The sequence below is a fragment of the Ursus americanus genome, chromosome 5 (assembly GCF_024610735.1).
Source record: "Ursus americanus isolate L20-20 chromosome 5, mUrsAme1.1.p, whole genome shotgun sequence".
In the NCBI taxonomy this organism is placed as follows: Eukaryota; Metazoa; Chordata; class Mammalia; order Carnivora; family Ursidae; genus Ursus; species Ursus americanus.
In genome coordinates this window covers 19,320,457-19,346,228 of record NC_142131.1, presented here as the reverse complement: position 1 = coordinate 19,346,228, position 25,772 = coordinate 19,320,457, and the positions used below count along the sequence as shown (strand labels likewise).

The 25,772-nt window shown below is 35.7% G+C and overlaps 1 long non-coding RNA gene across 1 annotated transcript in view; it reads right to left on the bottom strand.

The window, feature by feature from the left end:
- The window catches only part of LOC123791492 (uncharacterized), a 363,697-nt gene that overhangs the window by 304,283 nt on the left and 33,642 nt on the right, over positions 1-25,772 (bottom strand). The window contains exon 2 of the long non-coding RNA XR_006779396.2: positions 8,296-8,356. This is a non-coding gene — a long non-coding RNA (uncharacterized LOC123791492). The remainder of the gene's footprint in view (positions 1-8,295; positions 8,357-25,772) is intronic.

Below are 25,772 nucleotides of genomic sequence, written 5' to 3'. Positions count from 1 at the left end.
AAGTCCTTTCCTGTTCTAGGCCCCACACAAAGCTAAGCCTTTTGTATCATTTACATATCAGCTAGAACATTATTTCAAATACGGAATGTATTGCCTCCAGAATGCAAAGAGGTTTACCAAATGTTATGCCCTTTCTGTGGCAGGGGCTATAAGTAGCTATTTGTCTTTTTTAGATGAAATATCCCAGCATGCCCTTGACTACTATATCTCTAAAAACTACAGACACATCAGGTCTCTGAATCTTTGATGGGTTTGTCTCCCACACTCTGAGGCACATGTATCTTACTGAGACCTCCAGCATGCAATCACATCTCTCTCATTCTTCCTTATCAACATATTATTAATGCAAGACAGACCAATGTGATGCTCTGTGGCATGTCTAGATGTTCCAGATATCTTCTGACTATATCATGACAGAGAGTGGGAGAGTTAATATCTATCTGGAACAAAACTTCAAACGTACATTATTGTCCTTTCCACATAAGTACAAACTATTTCCAATCCTCCTTTTGACTATGATAGAAAAGAATGAATTTGCTACATCAAGCAGCATGCCATATACTTGAGAATGTATTCACTTACTCAAGCAAAGATAGCACATTCAGCACAGCAGTTTCACTCAGGTCTATACTTGGTTGAGTTTGTAGCATTCTATAGTCCTTATCAAGGTCTACACAGTTTCTGCAGGGACCAGACTTGTAAATAGAAATATGATACAGACCACCAGTCCTGCATCCTTAAGATCCTTAAGGGTGATTCTAATCTCTAATCCCTCCCAGAAGTCAACAGTTTTGATTCACTGTCTTGGTGGTGGGAGGAGGCAATTCCAAAGGCTTCGACTTGGTATGCTCCACTGTAATAGTTCTTACTGCATAGTCCAGGGATTCAGTTGGTGTTATTACAACTGCTGATTATCAATGTCAATTCAGACCCCGTGTCAAATAGCCCTGGAAATATCTGGCATTTCCCTTTCCCCAGTTCATGGGCACTCAAGTAAATATCCATAGATCCTCTTGGAGAAAGATTAGAGGAATCATTACAGTATATACTTGACACTGTGTTGCCAAGGGTTCTCTGAGGGATCTAGCCCCCTCATCAATCACTGGGCTCTATGTCCAAAAACTAACTCAGGTGCCAAAATTGGGTAAGAGAATACAGCTTCTGTTTAGAGCAACCACCATCAGATACCTTCTTATCATCCATTCTTGTCTTCTTTTGTAGCATATATTAAGTAGCTCACATGATAATAGCTGTCTATTTGACCCAAGAAAGCCATGTTCTTTCAACCACAGCCTTCCCTATGGACAACTTCCTTAGCCCCTTAACTTGCTGTAACCCCTCTTACCTTGCCAATTCTTAAAATAATTGTGACACCCCTGGCTTTTAGTGGTTAAGCACTGCTTATTGTTTCAGAGACTCATTATTATCGTTAGTATTCTCACTATTATACACATTCTCATGAGCTCACGAAGATCCCAGATGAATGACTTCTGCCATCAGCCCCAGCCTACAGAGAAAAGCCACCACTAACCCTCTCAGAGATGTTGACATTCCTCTCACCAATGAGTTTCTGATGGCCTTGGTGAATGGGGTGTCCCCTGGAACCTCCCTGAAACATAATTCTCTGGTGGGTCTTTTGACCTCACATAATATATACATTCCAGCATGCCCACTTCCCTGAGCCTTCCTCCACCATCTACCCCAGCAATTCGGGCATTTTATTTTACTAACTATGAGCCATCACTGCCTTCACGCTTGATCAAACACCCTCAAAATCCAACCCTGTGGCTCCTACCAGTACACACTAGCTCATCCCTGCAGTTCCTTCAATATGACTGCTATAAATATGCCCTTTACCCTGATCCTCAAATTCCCAAAGTATCTTTTATTTGCCCTCAATGGCATTAAGATCAAGCCATTCAATCATAGACTTATAATAAAGAACACAGCCATTCATTTTTGCCATAGAAGTATTTAATTTTAATTCAAAAAATTGTATTTGTTCAGATACTTTTAGAGCAAGCCATGGATACCTCCATGGTTGTCCTATGTTCTGATTCATCCTAAGCCTGGTCCCCTCACATCCCCAAAATGGCTGCCAGTGGCAACTGGGCCGGGCTGCTGTTTTGTTTATGTCTAGAGGGAAAGAAAAAGAAAAAAAAAAACATTTTTTTTTTCTTTCCTGCAAGCAGAGATAAAAGCCTTGCTCTTCAGTCTGATTAAGGCCATTTGGTCAACATACCCACCACTGTCAGTGCACCATGAGAATAACTGAGGGCTGTTGTGGCCAGATTGGCTTTATTTTGATTAATTCATTTACTCCAATCATATTCGGTAGGTAGTTTTGTCTTTTTATATTGCTTTTGTTTATTTGTGATATTTTGGCTTTGTTGTTTTGTTTTGTTTTATTCTATTTTCATAGCTATATTCCCAGTACATTGAGCAGTGCCTGACCATAACTGGCACTCAGTAAATATTTGTTTAATGACTGAATGAACTGATTAATTAAAATGGCCTTCTGAAGTGAGGATAGGGTGAATTTCTGAACAAAATTGAGGAACTTGTTAGGAAAGGGAGCTAGACATAGAGCAGCCAACAAATATAATCTGCCTTTCTATTTTGAAGCAGACTTTGAGTAAGTAATTTTTTCTCAAGCTGTGGGCTGCACATACCTATCTCAATAGGAGAAAAACACCATTTCAACTGATGAGTAGAACTAATCAAACAAATGTTCTTTGTCCCTATGAGCTAGTTCTGCCTGTTTGGAAATACTTAGTTTTCCTGGTATTAATCAAAGTTAAGATACTTTTATTTTTACTTAAAGTAACTAGTACTTACAATGCTCTTAAGGAGGTGTTATACTTTTAAAACCATCATATACTCATACGTCTGATATTCAAAATAATCACTCTCAAGCAATATAATATCTAATGTGAGAATTCAATATCTTCTGCCATTAACAACATCATTAATAACAAATGTCTGTTTAATTACTCTTGCTAAGATTAAAAAGGCCATTATTCTTGTAACTTCAGAAATTCATTAGCTGGAAAAGGCTGTTTAATGCCAAATGCACTCCTTAAAGATGCAGTCTTCGATATTTGAAGGTATTTCTGACATTCATGCATTTGCATTACTTTAAAAAAGCACTACCCAACTGTGCTGAAGATCATGCTGTGACAATAAGCAAGCACTGTAACATTTCAAAATCAGAAATGAAGCTACAAGACATTTTACAATACCATACAGAGTCTGTTCTTTCGAATATTTAAATTCCACACACAGCCCATTATTCATCATTCACCTCTCACTAATTCTGTGCTCAAATGAGTCTTGTACCAACATAGTGCATCCTAAGGTACAGTTAATATTCATAAGCACCTCCTCCAAAGGGATTCAGAGCCATAACTTAAGATCTCTGCAAGTCAATTTTAAAGTCTGAGACTTCAAGGAATTTAGACCCATTAAATGAAAATTACAAGATGGGATTTAGAACAACATCTTTCTTAATCCACTGTTTCAGCTCAATATATTTTTAGCACAAAAACCTGCTTAACATTTAGTAAAAATTAGATCAGTGACAGTGTACTCACAGAAAGCAATTCCAATTGCTTCAGTAGTAATGGTTATATACAATATGTTGTACGATTCTTTCACTTTTTTTGCCGTGGTGAACAATAAATCAGACTCATAAAACAAGCTACAATGAAGGATATCTTCTTACTTCTAGGCTCGATCTACTTACAGAATTTGATTTACATGTCATACTCATGTTTTGGGCTCTGAGAGACAAGATTTCAACAACAGAGTTCCAGCCAATCAAGGTGAATTATTATCTGAAAGAAGTTGCTGTTCAGGAAGAGGAACAAGTGTCTTGCAATAAGGGAATGTTTCCTCTTCTTTCCTTTCTTCATATATAGAAATAAGTATAAATTAAATTAAGTACCTCTTCAGGGTCAGGAACTAGCGTACCATCTATTCAGAGCTGAATAAGCCATGGTCCCTGACATTGTGGAGCTCTTACAACCTGTTCCAGTTGCTAAACCTGTAGGCCAGTAGAGGCAATCGTGCTATGGGTGCTGTGCTAGACATCTGTGCAGGATATAGTAGGACACAAAAAGGAAGTGAGGAGTTCTGTAGAGTTGATAAAAGCATATGAAAAAAAGCACAGAAGAATTCAATTTGCATGGATCCTAAAGGAACAAAGAGGGCTTTGGTCATTTTTTCTTACTTATCTTTCATGTGATAGGGAAGAATGGGTAAAGGGAGAGTCTAATATTAACCTCGAACTTTATCCAGTGAGTTTGATTCCTGTTCCTCCTTGACACAGGAGCAGTTAGTCTTATTTTGTTTGTTTGTTTGCATCTGTCTGGAAAGGTACTAGACCCAATGAGCTCACAGTTTTAGCACCATTTGCCACATTGCTTCTTGGGATGTGTACCTTTGAGAAAGGCAGGGTCTTTCAAACTTTGTCTAATCGATTTTCATCTATCATTGCTCTCTGTTGCGGTGTTCTGGTGCTCAAAGTATAAATTTATAAGGATCTTAACCAAAAGCAAGAAGCTTATTTTTCTTCATTTATCTGCTTGAAAATACATGCCTATGTGATTTTAAGCACCTGGGATGATTAGGTTCAGTAATATGTTGTAACAATTTGGGATAATAGTCAAGTGAAAGTAACATGTACCTGATTATGCAGAAAATAAGTATAGTTCATTTTAAGAAGGAAACTGTTAAAGTTAGCCGTCCATGGAACAGACTGCTTTCTAATTTGCTAAATTCCCTTATATTGGAAGTAGGAAAGCCAAAGTTCAATGACATTAATTAGAGAAGTTGATAAATCTCTCTATTTTAGAAAGGTTATTTGAATTACATGACCTGCCATCTCTAAGATTTTTATCATTCCATAAGTATTTAAACAAAAGGAATTCCTATAGCAATCATGTTTTGGTTTGGGTTTTTTTTGTTTTTGTTTTTGTTTTTGTTTTTATGATTTTATTTATTTATTTGACAGAGAGAGCACAGAGGGAGAAGCAGACTCCCCGCCGAGCAGAGAGCCTGACACGGGGCTGGATCCCAGGACCTTGAGATCGTGACCTGAGCTGAAGGCAGACACTTAACCAGCTGAGCCACCCAGGTGCCCTAGCAACCATCTATTTGCTCTTAAAATTTTTCAAGGCATCAATACCTATCTGTTTTCTCAAATACAAAACAAAGGTAACAAGAACAAGTACATTGGTCTTGGCATGTTTTCTTACTTGGAACTTTTTACCAACTTAATGCTTGTGAATTTTAATGAATATAAGTAATGTAGGGCCAAACATAAGATACTAAGTGGCATCTTCATCTGTATTGACAACACTCTTATAAACACACACACAGTGTTTTTAGTTGATGACATGAATTGCTCTTTGACCCTGGCTGGAACTTAATGTCTGAATTTAGCTATGCTACCCATTCCTGAAAGAAGGCCAAGAAAAAATAGATAGAGCTTTATCTGGGACTCTTCAGCAGTTAGAGTTCTGATAAGGAATCAGAACAGGAGTCTATGGCCATGGGATCCCCTTGGGCTTTTAAATATTGCAAATAAACATAATGAGTCCCTTAGGGCTGAGACACCATCCTCATGAGAATTGTCTGGTACCTGAGAAGTGTGCATGGATGGATTTGAGTCTGTCCAGACATCAGCTTCACTCTTCTTTTGTTCTAATTTTATGTTTTTATTTTTGAAGTTTCTAGTGAAGGAAATCATATATAATTTTTCAAAGAATGAAAACTTCAGAAGATGCATTAAAATAATTCAAATATACCACATGTTTTCTGGAGAATCTTCCCTTATTATGCTTCAACTTCCAATAACCCTAGCCCCTTGAGCTTGCTCCACAAGGATAAAAGGGTCTTCTGGCCAAACTTATCTGATTTCATTATCAGAAACAGAATATTAGCCTATATGACTGGTGCTTTACTCTTTGCATGATTTTCCTCATACACATATACAAACACATGCACACAGATATTTTAAACTTGAGTTTGCATTTCCATGGGAACTAAATAGACGTTTATAGTACAGATAAAAATGAAAAGAGAAGAGATTTTTTTTCTTCTATAAAAGAATCATTTTTATTCTGTGAAACTCTACTGGGAAAATTTAAAAGGTAAGAGTGTAACTCCTTAAGTGGGAAAAAAGCTTCAGTTTTTGCTATGAACATTAAAATTCACACCAAATTGCTTGAAAGTCTAGCCTAGGAGAAGAAAATGTGTGTGTGTGTGTATGTGTGTGTGTGTGTGTGTGCACATGCATGTGTGTGTATACATATGCATATATATTATAAAAATAGACAAATATGTAATGTTCCAAGTTATTTAAAAATTGTGAAGTTTTTACTTTAAAAAAATCTATGAGTATAAAACATATTGCAATATTTTACATGGAAATTAATTTTCAGTGAAAGTGATCAAGCTTTCATTTCATGAAATAAATAACTTCACAAAGAGCACAAAGAGTTTCATATTTCATAAACCAACCTAGAATTTGATTCTTTGGTACATGGTTGGAAGACTTTGGAGAAAAATTTTGACTGAGGGTCACAGCTTTGTATTCAAGACACAGTAATAGGAAAAGGATAGAATGGACCATGTGGTTGCTCAGATAGTTCTAACAGAAAACCTTTTAAGCTAGCCTCATGAAAAAGGTGAAATTTAATATAAGGATAAAGGAACTCAAGAACAGAAATGCAGCTGAGCTTCAGGAAGAACTATACTGAAAGCAAGGACTAAAGTGTTATACATAATTTGGGAAGTCACGTCTTCTAATCTCTCATTACCTACATCTTTTTACCAATGTTTATTCAAGATCTCAGTCTAGACTAACTCTCTTGGCTTCTGAAATCATTTAAATAAAAAAGTTCCCTCCAGTTCCTGATTTTATAAAAAAGCAGTCAGAGTGAAGCCACAATGTAATAGGTGTAAGTCCACAGTCAAACACTCTGATTAAATATTTTGGGTAATATACCTAACTTTGGGCCAGTCAACTTGGCAAGGTGACTAGAGGCACATTATATGCAAATGGTTGCCTCTGCAATTACTAGGTGGGCTGAAGGGGAATAGCAATGTTCAGAAAAGTGGCAGGCAATAAATTCAACCATCATCCTTGTGTACCACACAGATTTCAAAGGCCACGTGAGGGAGAAGTACAGCCAGGGAGCAATCACAATAAGCAATGAAGGAGTTACATGATCACTTAGTTAGCTGTGAATTAAGCAGAAAGTCAGAAACTTATGCTGGAATCAGAGTATTGGGAGATAAACTATGGCAGGGAGAATTAAGCAGTTTTAAAAAATTATCTTTCATCTACTTAAATAGACAATGGAAGGAATAGTACACATATTAATGTATACAGTGATGTCAGAATGTCACCTGGGTAAGTTCTCATGGGAAGCCTCAGAATCACATAGATTGTCTTTGAGAATTTTCCTTAGGCGAGGCCCTGTTCCTTAGATTTGCAGGCTCAAACACTTAACTTTTTCAGGGCCTGAAAGCAAAGTCATCTCTCTAAAGCAGATGCATGTTAACTCCCCCTCTAAATCAGTCAGGAGACTGTTATATAAGCTTCAGTGCAACATAACATCACATATTCACATATAGTTTTTGATATATAGATATACAGTGTGATATAAACCCAAATGCAACACACATTTACATGTGCCATAATACTCATGTGAACATGATAGACACATTCTTTCTTAAAACTAAGAAACCCGGAAAGCAACTTCTTAAATTTATCTTACTGACATCATTGCATGTGTTTAGAAAGTATGTAAAAAAGATGTTTAGAGCATTATTTGTACAACAAAACATAGGAAAAAACCTAAAGGAATGACATGTTTGTTAAAGTAAATAAACAAAAAAAGAGACAAAAAACCCAAACTCTTAAATACAGAAAACAAGCTGGTGACTGCCAGAGGAGAAACGGGTTGGAGGATGGGTGAACTAGATGAAGGGGGTTAAGAGCACCCTTATGGTGATGAACAATGAGTAATATATAGAATTGTTGAATCATTACATGATCACTGTACACCTAAAACTAATATAACACCATATGTTAATTATACTTCAATTAAAAAATAATTTAAAAAAAGATGACACACCTACACACAAAAGTAAATGGAAAACTATACAACCATTTAAGAAATGACTATACATTACAAATCAAAAAGCTCTTATATGCAATACTGCCTTTTAAAACAGACACATGGGAAGTAAAATCATAATCAGAATACCAAGTTATTAACTTACAGTGAGAAATACATTTACTTCAGCAATCAGAATTCTCTTGTCCAGATAACCAATTTTTTCCCTAAAAGAAAACCAAATAATAATTAAAAGCTTGCTCAATGAGTATGGAACTAGAACAAGAGAATTCAGTTAGCTAAATCAATGTTTAATGGCATTAGGATAAGAGAACCTTATGTCTCCATTTGTAGATAAAGGAGATGGTCTTGAGTACACGAAGGTTGTTGTTAACTACAACTCACTGTAGTCTTTCCCTCAGAAATTATGGTTTACTAAATGGGAACAAACAACATCAAAGCCTTTTAGCCAAGGAAGGCTCCCTCCCTTGGGAAAACTACATGGACATCCAAAGTTTATCTCTGTGACTTTCCTTTCCCTAAACATCACAGCCAAATACTACCCTTATTGTTACACAAATTCTTTCATTAATACCTTCATTCACAAATAGAGTTTCCTACAGTGTATCTTTGAAGCAACTTGGCATTCCCAGTTTTGATGCAGTTATACAAAAATTTTAGTTTAGAAGGCAAGGGGAGGATGGTAGCAGAGTAGGACAACTCTAGGCTTGACCTGTCCCACGAATACAGCTAGATAACCATCGAATCATCCTAAATACTCCAGAAATCAGTCTGAAGACTGGCAGAACAAACTCCACAACTAAAGGTACAGAGAGGTCATACTGAAGAAGGTAGGAAGTGTGGAGACAAATGGATCATAGCTGCTGTGGTGGGGAGGGAGCCATGTTCACAGAGAAGGGAAAGAGACAGACTAGCACAGAGGGGAGTGCATGGGAAAATGAATCCTCATAGCAATTAGCTTGGAAAGTGAGAGGAATGAATTTTCTAAGTTCTTGCAACCAGAGGCATTTAAAGCCTGTAGTTTTAAAGGTCAGTGTGCTTGGCTCTGGGAGAGCTGGGAAGACCTGGGGGCTGCTCTTAGAGAAAAGGCAGGGCAAACAGCCTGCAGACATAAAGCATGGAGACCATGATATGAAGAGTGCCAGGGGCACACAGTGGGGAGGTTAGCTCCTTATCTCAGAGTATGTCCCAGACAGGCGGTGTTCACAGAGAGACCCCCTCCAGGAACAAAGGAACTGGCAGGTGCCATTTCCCTCTCCTGCCCCTCAGTATTAGTGGAAATACTGTGGAAAGACCTGTGGAAATCAGTGCAACATCAATACTCCCTACCTAACTTGCTTAGACCAAACCCCCCATCCCCACACTCTGGAAGAACCACCCTTCCTACTCACACTTGTCTTAGTCTCAGCACAGCAAGCCCCCTCCCCCAGAAGACCAGCCCAGACACTCCTGTGTCTCCTGAACCAGGAGTTTTACAAGGCCTCGATTCTGGTGGCAGCAGCAACAGGTCTCATTTCACAATAAGACCTAGTTTAACACCTAGTTAAAATGCACCACATTCAGGCCAGGGACCAAACACTGCCCACAACAGGCAAAGAGAGCCTCTGCAGATGACTTGCCTAAGGATAAAGCACCCAGGACGCAATAGCAGATTGCAAGCAGCACACATTAAAGACCCTCTGGAAGTGCCAGGCCCTGGGGAACAAGGGATACTACATGGCAGGGCACCACAGGACCTTTCCTTCACAAGGCCATTACCCTCAAAAGAATAGATGTAGCTGACTTTCCTAATATATAGAAAAGGCACAGAGACTTAGACAAAATGAGAAAACAGAAGAATTTGTCCCAAATAAAAGAATAGGACAAGGCTGAAGCCAGAAAGCTAAGCAAAACAGATATAAGTAACATGCCTGGTAGAGAATTTAAAGCAATGATCATAAGGAATACTTGGTAGACTTGAGAAAAGAGTGGAAGACATGAGTAAGATCCTTAACACAGAGATAAGGAATTACACAGCAGAGATAAAGGGCTCAATAAACAAAATGAGAAACATGCTTGATGGAATGAACAGCAGAGGAATGAATTAGTGACCTAGCAGACAGAGCAATAGAAAATAATAAAGCTGAACAAAAGAGAGAGAAAAGAACTGTGTGAAACAAAAATAGACTAAAGGAACTCAGTGACTCCATCAAACATAATAACATTCATACAACAGAAGTCCTAAAAGAAGAAAAGAGATGAAAGGAGGCAGAAAATGTATTTGAAGAAATAATCACTGAAAATTTCCCTAATCGGGGAAGGAAACAGATATCCAGATCCAGAAGGCACAGAGGACTCCCATCAAAATCAACAAAAGCAGACATATTGTAATTAAAATGGAAAAATAATAGTGACAAAGAAAAAAATTTAAAAGCAGCAAGACAAAAGAAGACAGAAACTTACAAGGGAAAAATGCATAAGGCTAGCAGGAGATTTTTCAACAGAAACTTTGCAAGCCAGAAGAGAGTGACATGATATATTCAAAATGCTAAATGAGAAAAATGTGCAGCCAAGAATACTATATCCAGCAAGGTTATTACTCAGAATAGAAGGAGAGACAAAGAGTCTCCTAGACAAACAAAAACTAAAGGAGCTCTTGACCACTAAACCAGTCATGCAAGAAATATTAAAGAAGACTCTCTGAGTGGAAAGGAAAGACCAAAAATGTCAGTATGAAGCTAGGACACAGAAAAGCAGTAAAAATGAATATTTCTGTAAAAAATCAGTCAAGGAACTCACGAAATAAAAGGATGCAAAATATGACATCATATACCTAGGGGAAGAGTAAACAATGGGTTGAAACTTAAATTACCATCAACATAATATAGATTATTATGTGCAGAAAATTTATATACAAACCTAATGGTAACCACAAATCAAAAACCATTAATAAATTTTCAAAACGGAAAGACAAAGAAATCCAAATATATCACTAAAGAAAATCAGCAAACCATTAAAGAGAAAAAGACAAGAAAGGATCAGAGAAAGTCTTCAGAAACAACCCCAAAACAAGTAATAAAATAGCAATAAATACATATCTATCAATAATTCCTTTGAATATAAATGGACTAAATGCTCCAATCAAAAGACACAGGGTGAAAGAATGAATGAAAGAACAAGACCCATCTGTATGTGGCCTACAAGAGACTCATTTTAGACCTAAAGACACATGCAGATTGAAAGTGAGGGGATGGAGAAACATTTATCGTGCAAGTGGATGTCAAAATGAAGCCAAGGTAGCAATACTTATATTGGACAAGATAGACTTTATAACAAGAGACAAAGAAGGATATTATATAATAATTAAGGGGGACAATCCAAAAAGAAGATAGAACAATTATAAATATTTATGCACCCAACATAGGAGCACCTAAATACATACAACAGTTAATAACAACCATAAATGAACTAATCACCCCACTGACATCAATGAACATATCATCTAAACAGAAAATCAAAAAGGAAACAGTGGCTTTGAATGACACACTGAACCAGATGGATTTAACAGATATATTCAGAACATTCCATCCTAAACAGCAGAATATATACTATTTTCAAGTGCACACAGAACATTCTCCAGAATAGATCACATATTAGGCCACAAAACAAGCCTCAACAAACTTAAAAAGATCGGAGTCATACCATGCATCTTTTCTGAACACAACACTAAGAAAATAGAAGTCAACCATTAGGGGAAAAAAAAAACTAGAAAGACCATAAATACATGGAGGTTAAACAACATGCTACTAAACAATGAATTGGTTAACGAGGAAATAAAAGAAAAAAGAAAACAGTGAATAGGCTAACTAGGAAATAAAAAAAAAAAGAAACCCATACATGGAAATAAATGAAAATGAAAACACAATGGTTCAAAACTTTTGGGACACAGCAAAAGCAGTTCTTAAGGGGAAGTTTTTAGCAATACAGACCTATCTCAAGAAGCAAGAAAAATCTCAAACAACCTAACCTTACACCTAAAGGAGCTAGAAAAAGAACAACAAACAAAACCTAAAAACAGCAGGAGGAAGGAAATAAGATATAAAGAGATAAAGAAAAAAATGATATATAAGAAATTGAATCAGTAATCAAAACACTCCCAACAAATGAAAGTCCAGGACCAGATAGCTTCACAGGCAAATTCTATCAAACATTCAAAGAAGAGTTAATACCTATTCTTCTCAAACTATTCCAAAATATAGAAAAGGAAGGAAAGCTTCCAAATGTATTCTTTGAGGCCAGCCTTACCCTGATATCAAAACCAGATAAAGATACCATTAAAAAAGAGAACTACAGGCCAATATTGCTGATGAACATAGATGCAAAAATCCTCAACAAAATACTAGCAAACTGAATCCAACAATATATTAAAAACATCATCCACCACGATCAACTGAGATTTATTCCTGGGTTTGCAAGGGTGGTTCAATATTTGCAAATCAATCAACATGATACATCACATCAATAAGAGAAAGGATAAGAACCATATGATCACTTCGACGCAGAAAAAGCATTTGCCAAAGTACAACATCCATTCATGTTAAAAACCCTCAACAAAGTAGGTTTAGAAGGAACATAACTCAACATCTAAAGGCCATATATGTAAAACCTATAGCTGATGTCAACCTTAATGGGGAAAAACTGAGAGCCCTCCCCTATGGTCAGGAATAAGACAGGATGTTCACTCTCACCACTGTTATTTAACATAGTACTGGAAATTCTAGCCACAGCAATCAGACAATAAGAAAGAAATAAAAGGCATTCATATTAGTAAGGAAAAGTCTGCACTTTTTGCAGATGACATGATACTATATACAGAAAACCCGAAAGACCCCACCAAAAAACTGCTAGAACTAATAAACGAATTCAGTAAAGTCACAGGATACAAAATCAATCTACAGAAATCTGTTGTATTTCTATATACTAATAATGAGAAAGTAGAAAGAGAAATTAAGAAAACAATCTTATTTACAGTTGCCCCAAGAATAATATGACACTTAGGAATAAACTTAACCAAAGAGGTGAAAGACCTGTACTCTGAAAACTATAAAACATTGATTAAAGAAATTGAAGGCAACACAAAGAAATTGAAAGGCATGCCATGCTCATGGATTGGTGCAACAAATATTGATAAAATCTCTATACTACCCAAAGCAAACTACTCATTTAATGCAATCCCTATCAAAATACCAGCATTTTTTATAGAGCTAGAATAAACAATCCTAAAAGTTGTATGGAACTGCAGAAGACCCCGAATAGCCAAAGCAATGTCGAAAAAGGAAAGCAAAGTTTGAGGTATCACAATTCTAGACTTCAAGTTACATTACAAAGCTGCAGTAATCAAAACAGTACGGTACTGGCACAAAAACAGACCCATAGATCAACAGGACAGAACAGAAAATCCAAAAATAAACCCATAATTATATGGTCAATTAATCTTCAACAAGCAAGAAAGAATATCCAATGGAAAAAAAAGACAGTCTCTTCAAATGCTGTTGGGAAAACTGGACAGTAACATGAAAAAGAATGAAACTGGGCCACTTTCTTACACCATACACAAAAATAAAATTAAATGTGAGACCTGAAAACATAAAAATCCTAAAAAAGAGCAAAAGCAAGTAATTCCTCTGACATTGGCTGTAGCAACTTTTTTCTAGATCTGTCTCCTGAGGCAAGGGAAACAAAAACAAAAATGAACTATTGGGACTTCGTCAAAATAAAAAGCTTCTGCACAGCAAAGGAAACAAACACTAAAAGACAACCTAAGAAGCAGGAGAATATATTTGCAAATGACAACTGCAATAAAGAGTTAGTATCCAAAATATATAAGTAGTTTACAAAACTTAACACCCGAAAAACAAATAACCCAATTAAGAAATGGGCAGAAGACATAGACATTTCTCCAAAGAAGATATCCAGATAGCTAACAGACACATGAAAAGATGTTCATCACCACTTATCATTAGGGAAATGCAGATATAACCTCATACCTGTCAAAGTGGCTAAAATACAAAACACAAGAAACAAGTGTTAGCAAGGATAGGGAGAAAAAGGAACTCTCTTGCACTGCTGGTGGGAATGCAAACTGGTGTAGCCATTCTGGAAAACAGTATGGAATTTCCTCAATAAGTTAAAACAGAATGACCCTACAATCCAGCAATCACAGTACTGGGTAAATACCCAAAGAATACAGAACCACTAATTCAAAGGGATATGTGCACCCCTATGTTTATAGCTGCATTATTTACAATAGCCAAGATATGGAAGCAGCCCAAGTGTCCTTTGACTGAATGGACAAAGAAGAAGTAGTATACATAAACAATGGCATACTATTCAACCATAAGAAAGAATGAAATCTTGTCATTTGCAACGACATGGTTGGAGCCAGAGAGTATAATGCTAAGTGAAATAAGTCAATCAGAGAAAGACAAATATCATACGATTTCATTCATATGTGTAATTTAAGAAAAAAAATGAAGAAAGGGGAAAAAAACAGAGAAAGACGCAAACCAAGAAACAGACTCTTAACTATAGAAAACAAACTGATGGTTACCAGAGGGGAGGTGAGTGGGGGGATGGGTGAAACAGGTGATGGGGATTAAGGAGTGCACATGTTGTGATGAGCACTGGGTGATTAAAATTTAAAAAATAATAATTGAGTGAAAAAAGCAAATTGCCAGAAAAAAGTTTTTTGTTTAAGTTTCTAGGGACAATCTTATTTCCTTCACTTCCAAATTCTTCAGGGAAGCTTCACCTTAAACTTCATGCAATCAATCTGCAGATTCTCTTATACATTATTCTTTGGTTAACTGATTACAGGATGTTTAAAAGTTTCACATCTGACGCTAGCTGACTTTACAAACCATCCAAGAACCTTCACGGAGAGCCACAAGAAGAATGCAGAACCACCTCGAAAAAATCCAAATGTAGAACTTAACCCTGAAAAAGGCAGTCCATGATTCACATCCAGAGTGGGGCATGACATCAGGAAGAGGCAATATTTGAAATATTCTGGTTGGCAATATCATAGAGCGAGTGGTATCTTACTTCAGATTAGGGACTCAGCCAGTGGCTAGATAAATGTGAAAATGTGCCAATTTTCAGAAGGAAGGTATACTGTTAATTCACAGTAAATATTCAACAACAACAAAAAAAGCTGCCATTGCAAGATCAATAGCAGACAAAATAAAATTCAGGGAAAATAGTATTAATAGAGATAAAAGGGAACCTACATAATATTAAAACAATTCACCAATAAGATATAATTGACTTTACATATACCTAAAAAGATAACCTTGAATAGATTTTTTTTAAAAAATACTTACAAAATTACAAGAAAAATACTGATAAAACCTCAATCAAAATGGGATATTTTAGCATTTTTCTTTCTGAAACTGACGAAACAAACAGGCAAAAAAAAGTAAAAGAGATATATAAAATTTGAACAACACATTTAGATGGCTCTATTAGATATATTTAGAACACTGTACTCCCCAAAATACAAAACATATACATATTCTTTTAAAGCACAGATGGAAACTTTTACATATATTGATCGAGAGTTAGGTCACAAGGAAATCTCAATGAACATAAGAAAAAAAAAAAATCACTACCACACAGACCATGTTGTCTGACCATAGTTGAATAAGAAATGAACAATAAAAATAACATATAGTATATGTTTGAAAACTGAAAACACATTTCTATATAGCTCTTAGGTTAAAGAATAAATCTCTAAATTAAGCATATGATAAAGAGTAAGTCATGAAATAATGCACTGGTTAAAAAGTATAGGGGAAATTATGAAATATTTAAAATTGAATGGCAATGAAAAAATTGCATTAAAAAAACTAGCGGGCTTCATCTAATGCAAAATTTAGAGGTAAGTTTATAATCTGAAATAGATTTGTTAAAAAGTAAGTACAATTCAAAATAATTAGCAGAGAATTCAGAAAATCAGCAAAAGAGCAAAGTAAAATCAAAGAAATAGGCAAGATGGTAAATTAAGATGGTAACAGTTAAAAGAAAAAATCATAGAAATTTTCAGTGAAAGTTGGTAGATTAGAAAAACTAGTAGAAAAATACTTAGAAGACTAATCAAAAGAGAAAAAATTACAAGTATCAGAAGTTTAAAGAAAGATGAATATAGAACATAACCATTGGAAGAGTAGAGATTTTTAACATCATAGTACTATAAGCAAATAAATGACAATACATTTTTAAATTTCAATGAAATTTAGTTTTCTAGAAAAATATACATAATCAAAACCGACTAAAGAATAAATGGAAACTTAAAAGGGTCATGAATATTCAAAAACACAAATCATTAATCCAAAAGCAGTTCCCATGAAAAAGATATGAACCAGAGGCATTTTAGAAGTGATGCTACAAAGCCTTCAATAAACAAATAATTCCTATCTTATGAAATCTGTTCGAGAGACCTGGAAAGAGAAAAGGCTATCCAGCTCATTTCATGAGACTAACTAAGTATGATTTCCAAAGAAGACAAAACTATTCGTGAAACTTTAAAAAAAAAAAAAAAAAGGATTCTAAAATGCATACCTAAGAGTAAAGAGCGAAAAATAACTATGGCAATTCTGAAGAAGAAAGCGGAGGAAGAGGGGTTTACTGAACAATGGAACATAATACAGAGCCCAGAAATGTATGTGTGCACAAATGGCAACTTTACATAAACCAAATATTAATAACACTTTGGTGAGAGAAGAACAGATTATTTGATAAAAAATGCCAGGTCACTTTGATAATTACATGGAAAACAATTTCCTATTTCTCCATGGATAGGAATATCAAGTAGAATAAGGGAAATGGATCCCTCTACACACCAGTTACAAAATCAATTCCAGACACCTTAAGAAAGTATTACGTAAAGGATAAAACTTGAAAACTTTTAGGAGGAAATTTGAGAGAATATTTTAAGGTCATAGTAAAGAAAAATATGTCTTAAATAACAACCATAAAACAGGGTGGGAGAGTAAATTGACTATATTAAAGTTTAAAATTATGCTATGACAACAGATTCCAAATCTTAGCTAATAGACACATTCATTTATTTTCTAGACATATGCTTGGAAAACATAATTGTATCGTGTGTAACAAACAAGATGAAAGTATCTATAAAATATAAAATACAAAAAATGAGAAAACTAAAATTATCAAATAGAAAAATGGGCAAAAATCATGTACATTTCCAAATGGGGAAAGTTTAATGTCCAATGAATATATGAACATGTACTCAACCTCCTCTACTTGAATGAGGGAAATTCAAGTTAAAAATAACATATTTTACCCCCAAAATATTGACAAAAAAATTTAAATCTAGGAGTGGGTCAGAGTGTGGTAAAGAGGATCTAGTATACAATGTAGTTAACAGTGTAAATTTGAAAAACAAATTGGCAATATCTCATTAAGTTAAAGTTGTATATACGTTAGGTCCGAGAATTTCACTGCTGGGCATATATACTAAAAATAAATCTAAATGTATGTACAAGGAGACTTGAACAATGATGTTCATTGCAGCACTTTTTGTAATAGAGAAAAACTGAAAAGTTAATATCCATCAGTAGGATAATGATACACATACACAGTGGAACATTTCTAAACAGGACGCTATGGGTTAAGGTTAGTAAAACAGATGTATTAAAATGGATTGATTTTGAAAACATAATGTTGAATGAAGGAGTTTACAAAACAATGCATATTGCACCTCTAAAAATACTCAAGTATACAAACAATATTCTGTTTTTCATAAATTCATACATAAGTAGTCAAAGGAAAAAAGAGGAAAAACATTTTTAGGAAGGATACAAACCAACTTAAGGAGAGTGGTGACTCAAGAGTGGGAAGGGAACAGCATGTGCAAGGACTGCAGCAAAGGGGCCATCAGTTTTATCTGTAATTCTATTGAAGTCTGAAACTAAAATAACAAGTTATTAAGATGCTTAAAATTTGGTGAGTAATTATATGGGTGTTCATTGCATTAATCTTTATAATTTTTTATGTTTTTAATATGTCATAATTTAAATAAAAATTTGAAAGCTTCAAAAAGAGAACAAAGAGATAAAAATGGCCTCTATCTTAACATAATTGCCTTAGGTATTGCTTATCCAAACTGAGGTACCCAGAACCCTGGGAGCATACAATACTGTGCTGGGGACTCATCCAAGTCACATAAATAAGTCACATCTTCCAGGAACATCAATGTTGTTCAGGCACTGGGGAAATATACATAATTATAATAACATAACAAATACAGGTTTTCATGAGTGAGAGTCTGAGTTGCCTTTTATTGTCTCTAACCTTCACACAGGTATCTCTTTCATTTTACCCTTTCACCAAAAATGTCTTCACTATCACCTACAGCTACCATTGGAAGTATCTCTGCAGAAATATCTGTAAAAGCAATGCCCTAGGATAAATCACATGACCCCATCAAATTCCCTTAACAAGGAGAAGAATCTATACCAAGATGAAGAGCCCAAAGGCAGGACATAGGCTCCTAAGGATTTACTCAACGCTTGAACTCATGTATTAACAACTCTTTTTCTTCAGCTTCATGATTTTTTACGTTTGTTGGAGGCATAGTAGCCTGATAAATGCCAGTGAATTTCTTTTAAGAATTGTGTTTTGATGTGATGCATTAATCTCATACGGAGAGACACCGTAAACAACCTCACAAAATTCTAACAACACTGCTGAAAATGTTCACGATATTATATATCATTTTATGGAGACTCTCAAAAGTAATTTCTTTTTGATCTTATTTCAAAGAAATCTTTGTTTCTTCTAAGTCATTGGTTTGTCTGTATATTTTGAATAAAGTGAATTGTGGAACAGATTACACTTCTCTTTTGAGTAAGAGTGAAATGTGGCTCACCCAGGGCAGGTAATGCTATTTCGTGCCCTTTTCCTTTTTTTTAAACATAATTTTTATTTATTTATTTATTTATTTATTTATTTATTTATTTATCCATTCGTGCATTCATTCATTCATTTTTTAAAGACTACTTCAAAATTTTTCTATTTTGCTTAATTTTATGGAACTTTATAAACTGCCTTAAGTCTGAAATAAACTAAAGTAAATAAATAAATAATAGCCCATAGAATAAAAATACACACCTCAAAGTTTATGAACTGCAGATGTATTTTTTGCTGCTTAATTAACTGGGATTTTTTTAATCAGGTAAATGTTCCAATTTTTATTCTAAAATTCAGTGTTTTTCCTTTCAATTTATTTTTGATTTGTTCTTAATCTGACAGTAACTATACCTCTGAACTTTTGGGTCAAATGGATAATGTAGAAGGCATTGATATTTGAGTAAAAAATCATGAAATCAAGAACTGCCTCTGCCACAAATGAGGTATATAACTTTGACCATCTTAGTGAGATTTTTATAAAGCACACTTTCCTTGGCAAAATGTGCCCACAGGAATGTTTTTATTATTAAGTAGATAATGTATATAAACCATATTTTAAATCATGAAGTTGCCTAAAAATATAAACCATGAGAAGGAAAGCAAATATCCCAAGTTTGACAAATAAAAGCCTAAATTTAACTTTTCTGCTTCTATTATTTACTAGCTGTGAAGCCTTGGGCAAGTCTCTTAACCTCTAAAATCTCTGAAAAGTAGGGGTAACAAGCTACTTCAGAAATAGCTGTGAACATTAAAAAAGGAATATACGTAAAAGTGTTCTGTAAAATATAAAACTCCACAAAAATAAACCACTATTTTTATAAATCATTCTTCACACAATACATGACTATTAATTTTGTATTGCCAGAGCCTAAGACATTGCTTAAAATGTAATTGCTATTTAATAATTAGGGTAAATTATATTGAATTACATTTTAGAATATAAAACACTTGTGAAATGGATCTATTTTTTAATATATATTTTATCTCAGAACTGTTTTTCTGAAATAACTGATTGAAAGAAAGAAGAGAGAAAGAAAAGAAAGAAAAGAAAAAGAAAAGAAAGAAAAGAAAAAGAAAAGAAAAAGAAAAGGAAAGGAAAAGAAAAGAAAAAGAAAAGAAATATTTAGGAGTTCTGTTTATACACACAATGACTTATCTGGTATTTTTCCACTACACTAATTGGTACATTAACTAGATTTCCTATGTTAAACTAATTCTTTTTGGGGAAAAAAAGCATATGAAATACAACCAACCTCTATGTTGTAAGTGGTATTTTTGGAAATATCTCCCCACACATATTTCCTTTCAGTAAATCAGTTTATCCTCCTGCATATCATCCAACATTATCATCTGCTCATCTGACAAATATGTGTATGCATGTTGACTTCATATGTACATATGTATGTGTGCATATTCATTATTTCTTACTATGTGCCAGATACTGTTCTACTAGTGGGGATATAACATTCAATAAAACAAAATTTCTACTCTCATAGCGTTTACATTCTAGTAGGGGGAGACCAATAACAGAAATATGTATACAAGTAAAACATAATATTCAGATGGCTAGTACTATGAAGAAAGAATAAAGAAGGATAGAGGGAACAGAGTGTGGAGTATATTAGGGGGAAGGTTCCCATTTTACCAAAAGTGGAAAGGAAAGGAGTGTATCACAAGATGATCTTTGAGCAGAGACCTAAGTAAGATGAGGGAGGCAGCAATGCTGATATCTGGTACATGTGAACTTTCACATAGTAAATAAAAGGTCCTCTAGGCTACAGCCCCTTCATATTTTTGGAGAACAATGAGGAGGTCCATGTATCGAAAGCAGAATGAGCAAAAGGAAAATTATTAGGAGATGAGGTCAGAGAGGTGCTGAGGGATAAGTTCACAGGGCGCTTGATGGAACTGTATGGATTGAGGGGTTGAATTTTGAGTTAGATAAAATCGGAAGAATGTAGTGAAACTGAAAAGGAGTATAGAACTATGATTGTTAATTTTATGCGTCAACTTGACTAGGTGACAGGGTATCCAGATATTTGGTTAAACATTATTTCTTGATGTGTCTGTGGAGGTACTTCTGGATGAGATTAACATTTGTATCTGCTAGCCTCAATAAACCAGACTGACTTCCCCAATGTGGGTGAGCATCATCCAATCCAGTCAGGGCCTGTACAGAACAAAAATGTGGAGGAAGGGAGAATTCATTCTCTCAATCTGACTACTGAATTGGCACATCGGTCTTCTCCTGCCCTGGGACTGGGACTTACATACATATCATCAGCTCTCCAGCTCTCAGGCCTTTGGACTTGGACTAGAAGTTATACCATCAACTCTCCTGGTTCTGAGGCCTTTGGACTAGGATTGGAACTACATCACCAGGTTCCCTGGTTCTCCAGCTTACTAGATCGCAGAGGTGGGACTTCTCAGCTTCCACACTCTTGTTTTCCAATTGCTTATAATAAAGTTCTTTATAGCTATAGATAAATAGATGGATAGAAAGCTGGGGGTGGGGAGAGGGAGAGATACTATTGATTCTGCTTCTGTAGAAAACCCTCATGTGTTGACTTACAGTAAATTATTTCCATGTATAAAGAGAAAGCAGAAAGTCCTCCCCTGGTGGCCCTAGTGGAATAAGAATCGAGATGAGAGGGCACCTGGGTGGCTCAATTGGTTAAGCATCTGCCATCAGCTTAGGTCATGATCCCAGGGTCCTGGGATCGAGTCCCACATTGGCTCTCTGCTCAGCAGGGAGTCTGCTTTTCCCTCTACCCTTCCCCCCTACTCATGATTTCTCTCTCTCTCTCTCAAATAAATAAAATCTTTAAAAAAAAAAAAAAGAATCGAGATGAGAGCCAAAGGTAGAGCAAAAAGGGATCAGACTTGAGGAGGGGTATATGGAAACTCTAAATATCTATGAGGAATTTGGGAATATGAAAAAGTTGCAAGTCTTGGGCAGTGTGGAGGAGGAAAGGTAGTACAGCACCAGTAAAGAGAGGTGGCTAGAGACATGAGCCAGAGACAGTGCTTCTAGTTACCAGTGGTCTGCATGTAGGGGCTTCTGCATGCCTTGGTAAGGAGTGATAAGGGTTCTGAGGGGAAAGGTGAAATAGCAGAGGCCTACGATCAAGATCAAGAAATTTTAGTACATGAGGGCAATCTGGCTGTGAGATCTGTCACCTCATGGGTTTCCAGGGCTGATGTGGCTGATCTGGCTGCCTAGGTGAGTGCCCCCTTCCTCTTTTCACCACTCCATATGCATCCTTCCCATTAGCTGCGTGCTTGGTCTAAGAGGATGACCTTCTCTTTTTTTTTTTTTTTTTTTAAGATTTTATTTATTTATTTGACAGAGAGAGAGAGACAGACAGCGAGAGAGGGAACACGACTAGGGGGAGTGGGAGAGGAAGAAGCAGGCTCCCAGCGGAGCAGGGAGCCCAATGCAGGGCTCGATCCCAGGACTCTGGGATCACACATTGAGCCAAAGGCAGATGCTTAACGACTGAGCCACACAGGCACCCCAAGGATGACTTTCTCTGAGAGAGGAAAACTGTTCTTCAAGTACAAGTAGCTGTGCTCCCTTGCTAGAACCTCCAAACAAGCTCTTGATGCCCATTTGTAAGAGAACATAGGGTAGTCAAGCTTCCAAGACTCCAGACGCATCCAAATGAGGCACTGCATATGGGAGTCTGCCTTTCCTTTTAAATATAAACAAATGAAAAAAAAAAAAAAGAAAAGAAATTTTAGTGAGCTTTTAATATTCTTGTATGCAAATAAGTGGGACGATGGACTTCAGTAGTGGCTTCCTTCATGACAACCATAGAAGCCATATATGGGACTACTCACACTCTGCTCATTGCCATCAACCTACCCAGATACTATCTGGGGGTAGATGGGTAGAAGAGGAAACTCAGAGGACTAGCATTGTTATAAAAAAAAGACTCTTAAATATGAAGAGGCCAGGAGACTACTGATTGTCAAGATTTCTTCCTACCACCCCTCCCTGCACACTACTCAGAGATAGGGGTGGTCATGAGAAAGATTACTTACCACACAATTCAGTTGCAATTTATGAATTGTGACCTCAGCTACATACCACATTTTGGAAATCTCAGTTTTATATACTGTTTATCAAAGATGTATGCCATACATCAAAATGAGTTTTCCCACTTTGTATGAGCAGACGTAACCAATAACATCTAGTTAAAAAAATAATGGTGCTTAATATTAACTTGACTTTATAATAAAATCTATTTTAATTGTTTGAAAGTTTGATAGGGCATCTACCACATACAATCTACTTACTGGGCAAAATCTGTTGCCATAAGTCATTTGCTAAAGTGCCCAACATTCTCCCTGCACCTCAACTTACTGAATGGGTCTACTAAAAGCATGAGCTAGTCCTGCAAGGGATTTTTTAAGTATTAGAGAAAATAAATGAACTGCTTCTAAGGTTTACTATTTATACTCAACTGAAAACAAAACAGTGGATCTCAAGCTAAGTGAGGAACTTTATCACTTTCTTCCTCTCCATTTAAGTTCAAGTCAGATAATATTTTGAAAGTGATATTTACTTGGATAAAATCAGAAAACCAGCCTAAACAAGGTCTTTTTGTGCTATTATTCCATTGCTATTTTTGTATGCATTTTTTCCCTCTTCCTTAACAATCCTTATAACTTAATCCTCTCTGGGGTTCCTCTGTGTTAAAGCAGATAAGCAAAAGTGAATCCTTCTATTAGCCGGAAGGCAGCAGGCATGAGAAGAAAAGAGTAGTGGTCACAATCAAAGGACATGCTTTTCAATAGTGGTTCAGACATTTTAGAAAAGCTTACTCATCTCCTTTCATAACTGCTAGTATGACCACCTTCTTCTTTTCCAGACTGCCTTCAGGGTTATCTGCTGTTTGAGAGTCATTACAAAAGTCAGGTCTGCTCAGGATCATGTCAAATAATTTATCCTTGTGTCCTTATTTTAACTCCCCATTGCTTCTTCCCAGCCCTGCACTCTGGGTCCTAACCATACATCATGTAATAGTAGCCGGGTGACTCCTTGTATCACTTTCTCTCTTATTATGAATACCAACTTTAGGCAAACCCCTCAAGAGTGTCTTATGTTGTGGTTTTGCTGGGACATCTGAACAAATACAAAGGCTCTTATGGGGAGCAAAATAAGGCATCCTTAGAAAGTGTTACCTCTATAGTTTATTTCATTTAGATTCTCAATCACTTAGGAAAAAATAATTTCAAAAATTAATTATACCTTATAGATATCTTACAAATAAATCCATACTTTTAAAATTACATGCTGCTTTAACTTTGTCTGGTATCTTACCTTCTGCCCCCAAATTTAACAGCTTAGTTATCCATTGTCTAAGCATTTGCCTTACATTTGAATAATACAGTTTAATCAGATTTTCTAAAGCTTTTATTAGATTATTTTAGAGTGGCATAAATAATGTAAAGTAAGCCTAATTTCATATTAGATACCTTCTGTGGTTGCTCATGCAGCTCAAGTTCCTTTTTTTTTTTTAATTAAGGCGATTCCAGCAGTCATTTTTGACTTCTGTGGCATCTTTCTACAAATCCTATCTACTTTACTGCTATACCGAGGTTCATTTGTGTCATTCAAATTTCTGCTCTTTAAATATCCACTTATAAATTTATTATGGCAATACATTCATATCTTTACATTTAATCTGAAACTTCGATAACAAGCAGGAGATGGAATAAATGAGTAGCAGACACACTTGACAAAATTAAAATGCTCTCCTGTCAGTGCCCATATGAACTATTACAATGACAGAATAGCATTTTAATTTTGTCCAGTTCTTCTTTCTCCTTTTCACTCTTCATTTCTCCTTCTCCAGCTTGCTGTGGAACCTTTGATAAAAGACCCAGACTTTAAGTGCCCAACATCCTCACAAAAATGTTGGAGGGTGTTTTAGAATCATGGATTTTGAATGACAGAGATGAACTTCGCTGCAGCACTGCTGCAGTGGGGAATTTATCATTTTGTTAATTAAGGAGGGTTTTCCAATAGTCACTCCAGAAATTGCCTCTGGAATATCATTAATTAACAATCTCACTTCCACCATGGGAGGGAGGGGGAAGGCCAAGCAGCAAAACTGACAAAAGGAGTAACTGTTAAAATACACACATACAAATTTGAGAAGCACAGGACAAATTTGGAAAGGAGGAAAATTATTTAAAGCTGGTATTATAGGATCAACCTAGTTAACAAAAATCCAATTCATAGAATTAAAGCTATCTCTGTTCACAGGCCTTGTGCTAGTCTCTAAATAAAGTCAACAGTTTAGAAACTCTTTATCTGAACTAATAATTTACCATGTTGTTTAGAATTTGGGTGGTTTTTTTTATTTTCCACGATGACTATTACTTTCTAGGGGAGAAGAAAACAAGTCTTTTTTTCCAGTTTTCTTATTTGTTGAGTATCTAGGTAACAAACTACTTAAAATCAACCAAACAAAACTTGATAATTGTCCCCTATCCCCATCTGAGCCACAGAAGAATGTAACCATGGCAACCTGTCATTTAGAACAGACCATCTTGTGTACCTTTCAGAATTTAAGTATGTGAGAATCTATCCATTCCTAAGTAGAATTATCGTGCCGGAACATTTTGTTCTTTATTGTA